Genomic DNA, 13062 nt, shown 5'->3' with positions numbered 1-13062 from the left:
GAGTTTAGGACCCTGGCTGCCGGCGAGGGATGGAACGACAGGGCCCTGATTGACCATTACCGCTGAAGTCTGCGTGAGGACGTCTGTCGGGAGTTGGCCTGCAGAGACACCACCCTCACGTTCGACCAGCTGGTGGACCTGTCCATCCGGCTGGACAACCTGCTGGCTACCCGCGGACATTCTGATCAGGGTCTGGTGGTTCCATCCTCCTGCACCCCCTCTCCGATCTGTGGCCACAGAGGTCACACTGCTGGTCGGTGCCAGGTTGGTTCCTATGGGGATCGAGGCAGCAGGCAGGGCGCTCTGGAGTCACCCCAGGTGAGCCGGCACCATTCTCACCCAGATCCCTCTTTTGCACATATGTTTATGTATGTCACTTTCCCTGAGTTTTCCCTGCATTCCCAGCATAAGGCGCTCATCGATTTAGCCTATAGTTTAGGGATCCCCATTGTTCCCGTGGCTGTGCCCTTTCCCGTTCACGCCTTAGATAGTCGACCATTAGGGTCAGGGTTGATTAGGGAGGTCACCGCTCCTTTGGGCATGGTGACGCAGGGGGGTCACAAGGAGGTGTGTATTGATATACTCCGCTATACGTGCCGAGCATGTGTCCCTGGTGCGCAGTGTGCTTGGTCGCCTTTTGGAGCATGACCTGTATGTCAAGGCTGAGAAGTGCCTGTTCTTCCAACAGTCCGTCTCCTTCCTAGGGTATCGCATTTCCACCTCAGGGGTGGAGATGGAGAGTGACCGCATTTCAGCCGTGTGTAATTGGCCGACTCCCACCACGGTAAAGGAGGTGCAGCAGTTCTTAGGGTTTGCCAACTACTACTGGAGGTTTATCCAGGGTTTTGGTCAGGTAGCGCCTCCCATTACCTCACTGCTGAAGGGGACCCGGTACGCTTGCAGTGGTCAGCTTAGGCGAACAGGCCTTTAGTCACCTGAGGGCTCTGTTTACCTCGGCTCCCGTGCTGACCCATCCAGATCTCTCTTTGGCGTTCATAATCAATCAATCAAATTTTATTTATATAGCCCTTCGTACATCAGCTGATATCTCAAAGTGCTGTACAGAAACCCAGCCTAAAACCCCAAACAGCAAGCAATGCAGGTGTAGAAGCACGGTGGCTAGGAAAAACTCCCTAGAAAGGCCAAAACCTAGGAAGAAACCTAGAGAGGAACCAGGCTATGTGGGGTGGCCAGTCCTCTTCTGGCTGTGCCGGGTGGAGATTATAACAGAATATGGCCAAGATGTTCAAATGTTCATAAATGACCAGCATGGTCGAATAATAATAAGGCAGAACAGTTGAAACTGGAGCAGCAGCACAGTCAGGTGGACTGGGGACAGCAAGGAGTCATCATGTCAGGTCGTCCTGGGGCACGGTCCTTGGGCTCAGGTCCTCCGAGAGAGAGAAAGAAAGAGAGAATTAGAGAGCATATGTGGGGTGGCCAGTCCTCTTCTGGCTGTGCCGGGTGGAGATTATAACAGAACATGGCCAAGATGTTCAAATGTTCATAAGTGACCAGCATGGTCAAATAATAGTAAGGCAGAACAGTTGAAACTGGAGCAGCAGCATGGCCAGGTGGACTGGGGACAGCAAGGAGTCATCATGTCAGGTAGTCCTGGGGCATGGTCCTAGGGAACACAGCTTAGTAACACAGGGAGCACACCCAAACCAGATACATATGCTGATCTCAGTGTTAGGCTGCATTCACACAGGCAGCCCAATTTTGATATTTTCCCCCCCCCCCATTAATTGGTCTATTGACCAGATGCATCAGATCTTTTCACATCAGATATTTTTCAGAGCTAATCTGATTGGTGAAAAAAAGGATCTGAATTGTGTTGCCTGTCTAAACACAGCTGAATAAAAATAGTGTAAACCCTACTAATAAAAAAGTGGTTATCGTACCATAACCCTTGACAGAGGGTGGTTTCAATCTAACAGTGATTAAAATTGTTATAGAGTAGGCCTATAGGCATAATGAAAGAAAATTGTGCTTACATTCCAATGGTGGAATTGTACCGTGTTTCAGCTTAGGAGATTTGCAGTTATCATTTCTCAATTTAATTAAAATTACTCTGAAGATGTCTTTGAAACATATAACACAGAAGGTCCAGATTGGAACATCTGTCAATCAATTGTGGGTGATGAATATTAAAGATGAGAGTGGACAGTAAAATGGGAATGGAAATTAATGTACAAAGTCTGAAATTCCTCACAATGATCAAACAGTGAAGTGCTTTACAAAATACAATGTTATCTGTTAAGATTACAATTCCTGTCATAATTATGAGAGGATTACACAATAACATATAGTTTTTATTTCATGTAAAGGAGCCTTGCTAGAGAGTTGGGAGCAGAGCAGCCACATCAAAGATTTATACACAAATTCCCACAGGAGCCAATTAGTTTTATCTTAGACTCTTTTTGTTTTTTAATCCACAAAAATTACTTCAGCAGTTCTTCTGCATTTAAAAAATAATAGAAAAGAACAGTTGACCCAAATATAATAAGAAGGCATTCTAAGAACAGACTTACAAATAACCTCAAACCAAATATATGTATTTTTCAAATGTTCCCCTGTGACATTAAAACTGTGCTTGGATAAGGCAATGAATGACGTAGTGCTTTTTATCGTTAAATAATATATTTTTTTAATTCTTATTTTTCTTTGAATTACTAGTATTTTACAGGAGCCAAAGCCTGGCCGGCATGATCCAAATAAGCATTCCCCTTTGTACACAGAGTTACTTAATATTCAAAATGTGTCATGCTTATTGCTCATGCTGTAAAGAGGTTACTGGAACGCAGACCGTGCGGGATAGAAGACCAGGTCGAAGATGGGATATATGTTGAACCTAGTTAAGAAAGAAGGATGCCGGATTGGAGTATATTCAACAAATCTAACAAAGTGGATACTCTGGCAATCTCAACCTGTCTCTCTCACAGGGCACTTCGGATCCTCAGCTGCATCTGCGCCCCCACAGTTGACACACAATGATTTCTCTATCCTGACTTTACACTCCCTCTGACTATACCCTCCTGCACAATGCTTCAACATGTCTGAATCCTTGGCACCTATACATAGCTGCGGGATGCAGGGATGTTGAGGGTGCTGCAGCACTCCTGATAATATATGTGTATATATACAGTGTGTATATATATATACAGTGTGTATATATATACAGTGTGTATATATATACAGTGTGTATATATATATATATATATATATATATATATATATATATATATATATATATATTTATATTAAATAAACACATACACTACTGTTCAAAAGTTTGTGGTCACTTAGAAATGTCCTTGTTTTTGAAAGAAAAGCACATTTGTTGTCCATTAAAATAAATTAAAATTGATCAGAAATACATTTTAGACATTGTTAATGTTGTAAATTACAATTGTAGCTGGAAAAGGCTGATTTCTATGGAGTATCTACATAGGCGTACAGAGGCCCATTTTCAGCAACCATCACTCCTGTGTTCAAATGGCACATTGTGTCAGCTAATCCAAGTTTATAATTTTCAAAGGCAAATTGATCATTAGAAAATCCTTTTGCAATTAGGTTAGCACAGCTGAAAACTGTGTTAATTAAAGAAGCAATAAAACTGGCCTTCTTTAGACTAGTTGAGTATCTAGAGCTTCAACATTTGTAGGTTCGATTACTGTCTCAAAATGGCCAGAAACAAATAACTTACTTCTGAAACTCGTCAGTCTATTCTTGTTCTGAGAAATGATGGATATTCCATAAGTGACTTTTCCAAGAAACTGAAGATCTCGTACAACGCTGTGTACTACTCCCTTCACAGAACAGCGCAAACTGGCCCTAACCAGACTATGAAGAGGAGTGGGAGGACCCGGTGCACAACTGAGCAAGAGGACAAGTACATTAGAGTGTCTAGTTTGAGAAACAGACGCCTCACAAGTCCTCAACTGGCAGCTTCATTAAATAGTACCCGCAGGTACTATTTAATGAAGCTGCCAGTTGAGGACTTGTGATGTGCACCCGTGTTACGTGGACCTGTTGGAAGCCTGGTAGTCAGGGTTACCTGGTACAACAGTTGTTATTATTAGCCTCAGCTGCATGGTGTAAAATGTATCACCTCACCTCAAAATGGCTGTCTCATAGGTGAGAAGTTGAAGCGAGGCTAGCAGACTGTCGATCAAGATGACTGGGAGATGTCAGTTGTTTCATTCTTTCCCTTTTCCCACACCAAACTTAAGAAAAAAGTGGGGAGACAGGCTGAGGCAATCTAAGCACTTATGGCCATTTATAGCCTGTAGATAGACCACATAAGATGTATGACGAAAATACTGAAGCAGCAATTAAATGAGGTTTAGTGCATTCCTTTAAGAAGCATGAAGTGCAACCTTCAGCACGGCGATGCCATTGGTACATAAATTAATACAACACTTTGTCCACTGTTATCACCACTCAAGCCATCTCTTCCAGTCAGTTCTTTAAAGATGCAATTAATTCTAAAGCGACAGCGTGAAATTAATTTATTGCTTGTAATTAGTTTTCTGCATACTCTGAAACCAGTCTCTCTAGATGTTCGTTTTCGTCCTCCACGGGACACTCTGAGGGCACTTGGCTGCTGCATCTCAGTCCACCATGGCTGACAGGGAGACACCATGCACTGCAGGGGCTCTCTCTGTGGCCTCTTAAACCACTGGTGGCTGTAACCCCACAGTCCTATTATTTAAACACAAAGGCCTACTGTACGCTCCAAAATTGCTTTTTTTTCTTGTCACTGTGAAAAATGTTTCCAAATCTATATCAAAGTCAATAGACATGAAATGTGATTGTTGACTTTACATTTTTGCTTCTATGAACATAATTCAAGTCAAGATAATTTCCATAAACAGTAAACTCTGATATTAGTGGATTTTAAATTAAATTGTCCCTTACCACAGTGACCTAACCATTGATGGACTTCAAAATGATTTTTAGTTCACTGTAAGGATATTTCCATTTACAATATGAAGGACCTGGCCATTGGAAATGTCTTATTACAATGCAAATGAGAATTTTTACAACCGCTAGGTGTCACTCTTACCCCTTCTGTGTTCTGTAGTCTACTTTTTATGGATATTAGAGGCATATCTGGAAGGTGGCTGTTGGCTGATGAGTGCAGTTAGGGTTGCAAAACTACCAGTAATTTACCAAAGTTACCAGTAAACTATGGCAATCTATAAACACTTTGGTAATTTATACTTGAAGAACAAATACAACAACCCCAAAATATTAATATATAGACCATGTTGTACACAAGTTTCTAGTGGATACACCATATGGTTAAAGAGAACAGCCTAATTAATTTAAAAAGCATTTAATCAACAACGGCATTATTTTCTATTAACTCTAAAACTCTTCCAACTATTGATTTTTTTCACAACTGTCACCGGTTTGGTGCCAAAACATTTACAACATACTGACATAGTAAAATTAATAAGTGAGTAAAAAAATATAATGGATATTTCATGCTTAAAAACCCTCGTATTAAAAACAAATGGTGTTCACTAAGTTGACAGTTTAAATTTAGGATAATGTTTAACAGCTTTGTCATTGTATTTCATATTTTAAAATGATCTTATTTGATTATTTTAAATATTTGATATGTGATAGGCTGCGTTTACACAGGCAGCACAAATCTGATGTTTTTTTCCCACTAATTGGTTTGTTGACCAATCAGATCAGCTTCAGTCAATAACTGGGCAAAATATCAGAATTGGGTTGCCTGTGTAAACAAAGCCATAAGACCATACAAAGGGCCATAGATAATTACAGATACAGTTGAAGTCGGAAGATTACATACACCTTAGCCAAATACATTTAAACTCAGTTTTTAACAATTCAAACAAAGTAAAAATGTGCTGTCTTAGGTCAGCTAGGATCACCACTTTATTTTAAGAATGTGAAATGTCCGAATAATAGTAAAGATCATTATTTATTTAAGCTTTTATTTATTTCATCACATTCCCAGTGGGTCAGAAGTTTACATACACTCAATTAGTATTTGGTAGCATTGCCTTTAAATTGTTTATCTCGGGTCAAACATTTCAGATAGCCTCCACAAGCTTCCCACAAAAAGTTGGGTGAGTTTTGGCCCATTCCCCCTGACAGAGCTGGTGAAACTGAGTCATGTTTGTAGGCCTCCTTGCTAGCACACTACTTTTCAGTTCTGCCCACAAATGTTCTATGGGATTGGGGTCAGGGCTTTGTGATGGCCACTCCAATACCTTGACTTTGTTGTCCTTAAGCCATTTTGCCACAACTTTGGAAGTATGCTTGGGGTCATTGTCCATTTGGAAGACGCCTTTGCGACCAAGCATTAACTTCCTGACTGATGTCTTGAGATGTTGCTTCAATATATCCACATAATTGTCCCTCCTCATGATGCTATCTATTTTGTGACATGCACCAGTCCCTCCTGCAGCAAAGCAAACACACAACATGATGCTGCCACCTCCGTGCTTCACGGTTGGGATGGTGTTCTTCAGCTTGCAAGCCTCCCCCTTTTTCCTCCAAACATAACGATGGTCATTATTGCCAAACAGTTCTATTTTTGTTTCATCAGACCAGAGGACATTTCTCCAAAAAGTAAGATCTTTGTCCCCATGTGCAGTTGCAAACCGTAGTCTGGCTTTTTTTATGGCGGTTTTGGAGCAGTGGCTTCTCCTTGCTGAGCGGCCTTTCAGGTTATGTCGATATAGGACTCGTTTAGCTGTGGATATAGATAATTTTGTACCGGTTTCTTCCAGCATCTTCACAAGGTCCTTTGCTGTTGTTCTGGAATTGATTTGCACTTTTCACACCAAAGTACGTTCATCTCTAGGAGAGAGAATGCGTCTCCTTCTTGAGCAGTATGACGGCTGTGTGGTCCTATGGGGTTTATGCTTGCGTACTATTGTTTATACAGATGAACATGGTACCTTCAGGTGTTTGGAAATTGCTCTCAAGGATGAAGCAAACTTGTGGATGTCTACAATTGTTTTTCTGAGGTCTTGGCTGATTTCTTTTGATTTTCCCATCACGTCAAGCAAAGAGGCACTACGTTTGAATGTTGGCCTTGAGATACATCCACAGGTACACCACAGGTACACCTCCAATTGACTCAAATGATGTCAATTAGCCTATCAGAAGCTTCTGAAGCTATGACATCATTTTCTGGAATTTTCCAAGCTGTTTAAAGGCACAGTCAACTTAGTGTATGTAAATGTCTGACCCACTGGAATTGTGATACGGGTAATTATAAGTGACATAATCTGTCTGTAAACAATTTTTTGAAAAATGAATTGTGTCATGCATAAAGTAGATGTCCTAACCGACTTTCCAAAACTATAATTTGTTAACTTCTTGGTGACGGGGGGCAGTATTGAGTAGCTTGGATGAATAAGAGTAAACTGCCTGCTACTCTGTCCCAGATGCTTATATATGCATATTATTAGTAGTATTGGACAGAAAACACTCTGAAGATTTTAAAACGGTTTGAATGAGGTCTGTGAGTATAACAGAACTCATATTGCCAGTGAAAACCTGAGACAAATCCAACCAGGAAGTGGGACATCTGAGGTTTGTAGTTTCATTTAAGTGATTGCCTATCCAATATGCTGTGTCTATGGGGCCAGATTGCACTTCCCACGGCTTCCAGCAGATGTCAACAGTCGTTAGAGCGTTGTTTGAGGCTTCTATTGTGGAAGGGTGTCGAAATAAGAGCTGTTTCAACAAGTGGACTAGGCTGAGGCCAATCAGTTGTTTACTGCGAGGTCACGCGGGCGCACCGTGCCCTCTTTTTCCTCTGTCATGAATACGCTATTGTCCGGTTGGAAGGAATATTATTGAAGATATATTATAAAAAGACCCTAAAGATTGATTGTAAACATCGTTTGACATGTTTCCACAAACTGTCATGGAACTCTTTTGACTTTTCGTCTGGATTGCCTTAGGAATAGTGAACTAAACACGCGAACAAAACGGAGGTATTTGGACATAAATATGGACGTAATCGAACAAAACAAACATTTCTTGTGGGAGTCCTGGGAGTGCATGCCTACGAAGATCAGCAGAGGCAAGTGAAGATTTATTATGCTATTTATGACTTTTGTTGACTCCACAATTTGGCGGCTAACTGTATGGCTTGCATTTGTGGCTGAACGCTGTTTTCAGATTATTGAATATTGTGCTTTTGCCGTAAAGCTTTTTTGAAATCTAACACAGCGGTTACACTAAGAACAAGTTTATCTTTAATTCTATGTAAAACATGTATCTTTCATCAAAGTTTATGATGAGTATTTCTGTTATTTGATGTGGCTCTCTGCAATTTCTCCTGATGTTTTGGAGGCATTTCTGAACCTGGCGCCAATGTAAACAGAGGTTTTTGGATATAAATGAATATGAATTTGATCAAACAAAACATACATGTATTGTGTAACATTGAGTCCTGGGAGTGTCATCTGATGAAGATCGTCAAAGGTTAGCGATTCATTTTATCTATATTTCTGTTTTTTGTGACACCTCTCTTTGATTGGAAAATGGCTGAATGCTTTCTGTGACTAGTTGCTGACCTAACATAATGATATGTTCTGCTTTCGCCGAGAAGCCTTTTTGAAATCGGACACTGTGGTTGGATTAACGAGAGGTGTATCTTTAAAATGGTGTAAAATATTTGTATGGTTGAAGAATTTTAATTATGAGATCTCTGTTGTTTTGAATTTGGTGCCCTGCCATTTCACTAGCTTTTGGCGAGGTGGGACGCTAGTGTCCCGAACGATCCCAGAGAGGTTAACAAAAAAATTATGGATTGGTTGAAAAACTGATTTTAATGACTCCAACCTCAGTGTATGTAAACTTCCAACTTAAACTGTAACTGTCATAATCTGAAGTACCCAGAAAGGTCACCAGATGTCATGTGATAAAGTTCCGGTAGTTTCTGGTAATTCTGGTAGTTTTTCTGGTATAAGTTATATACCCTTCTTTTAAAATTCCAGTCAACAGTCTTGCTGGTGCTCTTAGTTTGAAAGTTTTTGCCTGTTATCCTGCTTTTTCTATTTCTCCTTTTTCTAGTCCTCCCGGTTTTGACCCTTGCCTGTTTCTGGACTCTGTACCTGCCTGCCTGACCATCCTGCCTGCCTTGCCCTTGAGCCTGCCTGCCACTCTGTACCTCCTGGACTCCTGATTTTGTTTTGACCTTTTGCCTGTCCAAGACCATTCTCTTTCCTACTCCTTTTTGGATTATTAAACATCTAAGACTCCAACCATCTGCCTCCTGTGTCTACATCTGGGTCTCGCCTTGAGTTATGATAGTACGAACTGGCCTTGACAGACCCAGCAGACTTGGACCAGCTTCGACACGCTGTCTCCCTGCAGGGAGCCACCATTGGGAGACATGAGGAACTGTTACAGGACCTTCTGGAAGGGCTTCGTTCTCTGACAGAACGCCACATCCAAGGGTTTAAGGCTACTATGGAGCAAATTAAGGAGTTAACTCATAGGCTGTTCGCCATCCCTGAGAGACCCCAACCTCCCGGTACATTTTTTCATTTTAGTGGTGAGTTGGTACAGCCTACCCCGGTTCCCCGAGAACCCTGCTTACCTACTCTGGAGCGATATTCTAGAGATTATGGTACCTGTTAGGGCTTTCTTTCTCAGTGCTCGCTTATTTTTCTGTATACTTCTGGCCCTTCTTTGGACACTGTTAACAACCCTCCAGGTAGTCTTCAATGCCATACAACTCTCCTTCCGTGGCCTCCAATTGCTCTTAAATACAAGTAAAACTAAATGCATGCTCTTCAACCGATCGCTGCCTGCACCTGCCCGCCTGTCCAACATCACTACTCTGGACAGCTCTGACTTAGAATACGTGGACAACTACAAATACCTAGGTGTCTGGTTAGACTGTAAACTCTCCTTCCAGACCCACATCAAACATCTCCAATCCAAAGTTACATCTAGAATTGGCTTCCTATTTCGCAACAAAGCATCCTTCACTCATGCTGCCAAACATACCCTTGTAAAACTGACCATCCTACCAATCCTCGACTTCTGCGATGTAATTTACAAAATAGCCTCCAATACCCTACTCAACAAATTGGATGCAGTCTATCACAGTGCCATCCGTTTTGTCACCAAAGCCCCATATACTACCCACCATTGCGACCTGTACGCTCTCGTTGGCTGGCCCTCGCTTCATACTCCTCGCCAAATCCACTGACTCCATGTCATCTACAAGACCCTGCTAGGTAAAGTCCCCCCTTATCTCGGCTCGCTGGTCACCCACCTGTAGCACACGCTTCAGCCTGTATATCTCTCTGGTCACCCACAAAACCAATTCTTTCTTTGCCCGCCTCTCCTTCCAGTTCTCTGCTGCCAATGACTGGAAAGAACTACAAAAATCTCTGAAACTGGAAACACTTATCTCCCTCACTAGCTTTAAGCACCAGCTGTCAGAGCAGCTCACAGATTACTGCACCTGTACATAGCCTATCTATAATTTAGCCCAAACAACTACCTCTTTCCCTACTATATTTATTTTATTTTAGTTATGTATTTTGCTCCTTTGCACCCCATTATTTTTATTTCAACTTTGCGCATTCTTCCACTGTAAATCTACCATTCCAGTGTTTTACATTTACATTTTACTTGCTATATTGTATTTACTTTGCCACCAAGGCCTTTTTTTGCCTTTTACCTCCCTTATCTCACCTCATTTGCTCACATCGTATATAGACTTGTTTCTACTGTATTGTTGGCTGTATGTTTGTTTTAATCCATGTGTAACTCTGTGTTGTAGTATGTGTCGAACTGCTTTGCTTTATCTTGGCCAGGTCGCAATTGTGAATGAGAAATTGTTCTTAACTTGCCTACCTGGTTAAATAAAGGTGAAATACAAAAATAAAATTAAAATAAATACAGCTATCTTCGTTCCCTTCAGACCGATCGAAGAGAGCATATATTATTACGCTAATGTCGGGAAGGGCGCTCTCCAGGGCCATGGCTGTTTGGGTGCAATAAGCCACCCTTTGATGTCAACTGGAGGAATTCATGGCGGAGGTGAGGAAGGTATTAGAGTCTCCAGTATCCGGGAGAGAGGCAGCCAGTAAACTTCTTGATTTTCGCACATTGGCCGCTGAGATTGCTTGGAATCCGTAGTCTCTCTTCGATACCTTTCTTCACGGTCTGAGGTGGATAAAAGATGAGCTAGCTGCTCGGGAATTGCTGGTAGATTTTGACTCCCTCATTGCCCTAACCATTAAAATTGATGGACGCTTAAGGGAACGCAGGAGTGAGAGGAGGTCTGGCCTCGGCCACACTCGTTCACCCGCTATGGCTCGCTCATCTTCGAAGTAATCGGGAAGTTCTCGAAGGCAGTTTTCCCAAGAGGATCCGAAGCCACCCGAGCGCCCTCGTGAATTATCAACGACGGGTGAGTTGAATTCTCCTGAGTCTATGCTATTCGGAAGAGCTAGGTTATCGGTTGGGGAACGCTCACGTAGGCTGAATTCTAACTGTTGTCTTTACTGTGGCAGGCAGGACATTACATACCCACCTGCCCTGTTAGGAAACCCTCGTCTTTGGTGGGTACAAGTACTTTGGTGAGTCAGACTGGGAGTTCCCTTATTCCCATAACCCTCACACCTTTTTTGTGCTTTTGCTGTGGGGAGACCAATCTAAGTCTCTCCGAGTGCTTTTTGACTCTGGGGCGGATAAAAGTTTTATGGATGCTACTATTGCTTCTGAGTTAGGTATTCCCATTCAACCTCTCTCGGTTCCCTCCCCATTGCACCTCCCCATGTTCCTGTTGTATTGGGGTTTTCCTGGCTCCAAAACCATAACCCTGTTATTGACTGGACCACAAGCTCCATCATGGGTTGGAGCCCATTTTGCCATTCCCACTGTCTTCAAGCAGCACAGTCTTCCCCCAGATGTCTTCCTCAGGACGTCAGCAAGGCTTTAGAAGTTTCTGTCATTCCCACTGAATACCATGACATACTTAAAGTTTTCAGTAAGGCACGTGCTACTTCCCTACCCCCCGCACCGTGCCATTGATCTTCTCCCAGGCACCACACCACCTCGGTCGGCTACATTCTCTATCCGGGCCAGAGACCAAGGCTATGGAAGAGTACAAAGAGGAGTCTTTGGCTACTGGGGCCGTCCGTCTGTCTGCATCTCCTGCCGGCGCAGGGTTTTTCTTTGTGGAGAAGAAGGACAAGACCCTGAGTCTGCGCATACACTACCGGGGACTGAATTACATTACTGTCAAAAATCATTTCCCACTACCACTCCTCTCCTTGGCTTTTGAAAATCTCCTAGGGGCCACCATTTTTTCCAAGTTGGACCTTCGGAATGCCTACCACCTGGTTCGGATACGTGAAGGGGATGAGTGGAAGACAGCCTTCAACACAGCCAGCGGACATTATGAGTATCAGGTCATGCCGTTTGGAGGCTTTGGTAAACGATGGGATCCGGGACATGCTTAACCGTTTTGTGTTTGTCTACTTTGATGACATCCTGTTTTTTCCCTGGTCTGCCCAAGAGCATGGTCTTCACTTCAGGCAGGTCCTTCAGCGCCTCCTGGAGACCCAACTGTTTGTGAAAGCCGAGAAGTGTGAGTTCCACCACTATACAATCACTTTTCTGGGATATGTCATTGCTGAGGGTAATGTCCAGATGGATCTTGGAAAGGTGAAAGCAGTGGTGGATTGGCCTCAACCTAGGTCCAGGGTGCAGTTGCAATGTTTCCTAGGATTGAAAAACTTCCACCACCGTTTCATTTGGGGTTACAGCACCCTGGCGGCCCCCCTTTGGGCACCGTTCAAATGGTCTCCTGCTGCCAAAAAAGCCTTTGTGGACCTGAAGCATCGATTCACAACAGCACCCATTCTCATCCATCCGGACCCGTCGCTTCAATTTGTGGTTGTGGTGGATGCTTCAGATGTTGGAGTGGGGGCCATCCTGTCCCAGCGATCTGCCCAGAACCAAAAGATTCATCCCTGAGCCTTCCTGTCCCATCGTCTCAATCGTTCTCAACCGAGAACTCCTGGCGGTCAA

This window comes from Oncorhynchus keta, chromosome 15, assembly GCF_023373465.1.
Source record: "Oncorhynchus keta strain PuntledgeMale-10-30-2019 chromosome 15, Oket_V2, whole genome shotgun sequence".
NCBI classification, from domain to species: Eukaryota; Metazoa; Chordata; class Actinopteri; order Salmoniformes; family Salmonidae; genus Oncorhynchus; species Oncorhynchus keta.
The sequence above is the reverse complement of the archived record's forward strand: the minus strand, read 5'-3'. Positions refer to the sequence as shown.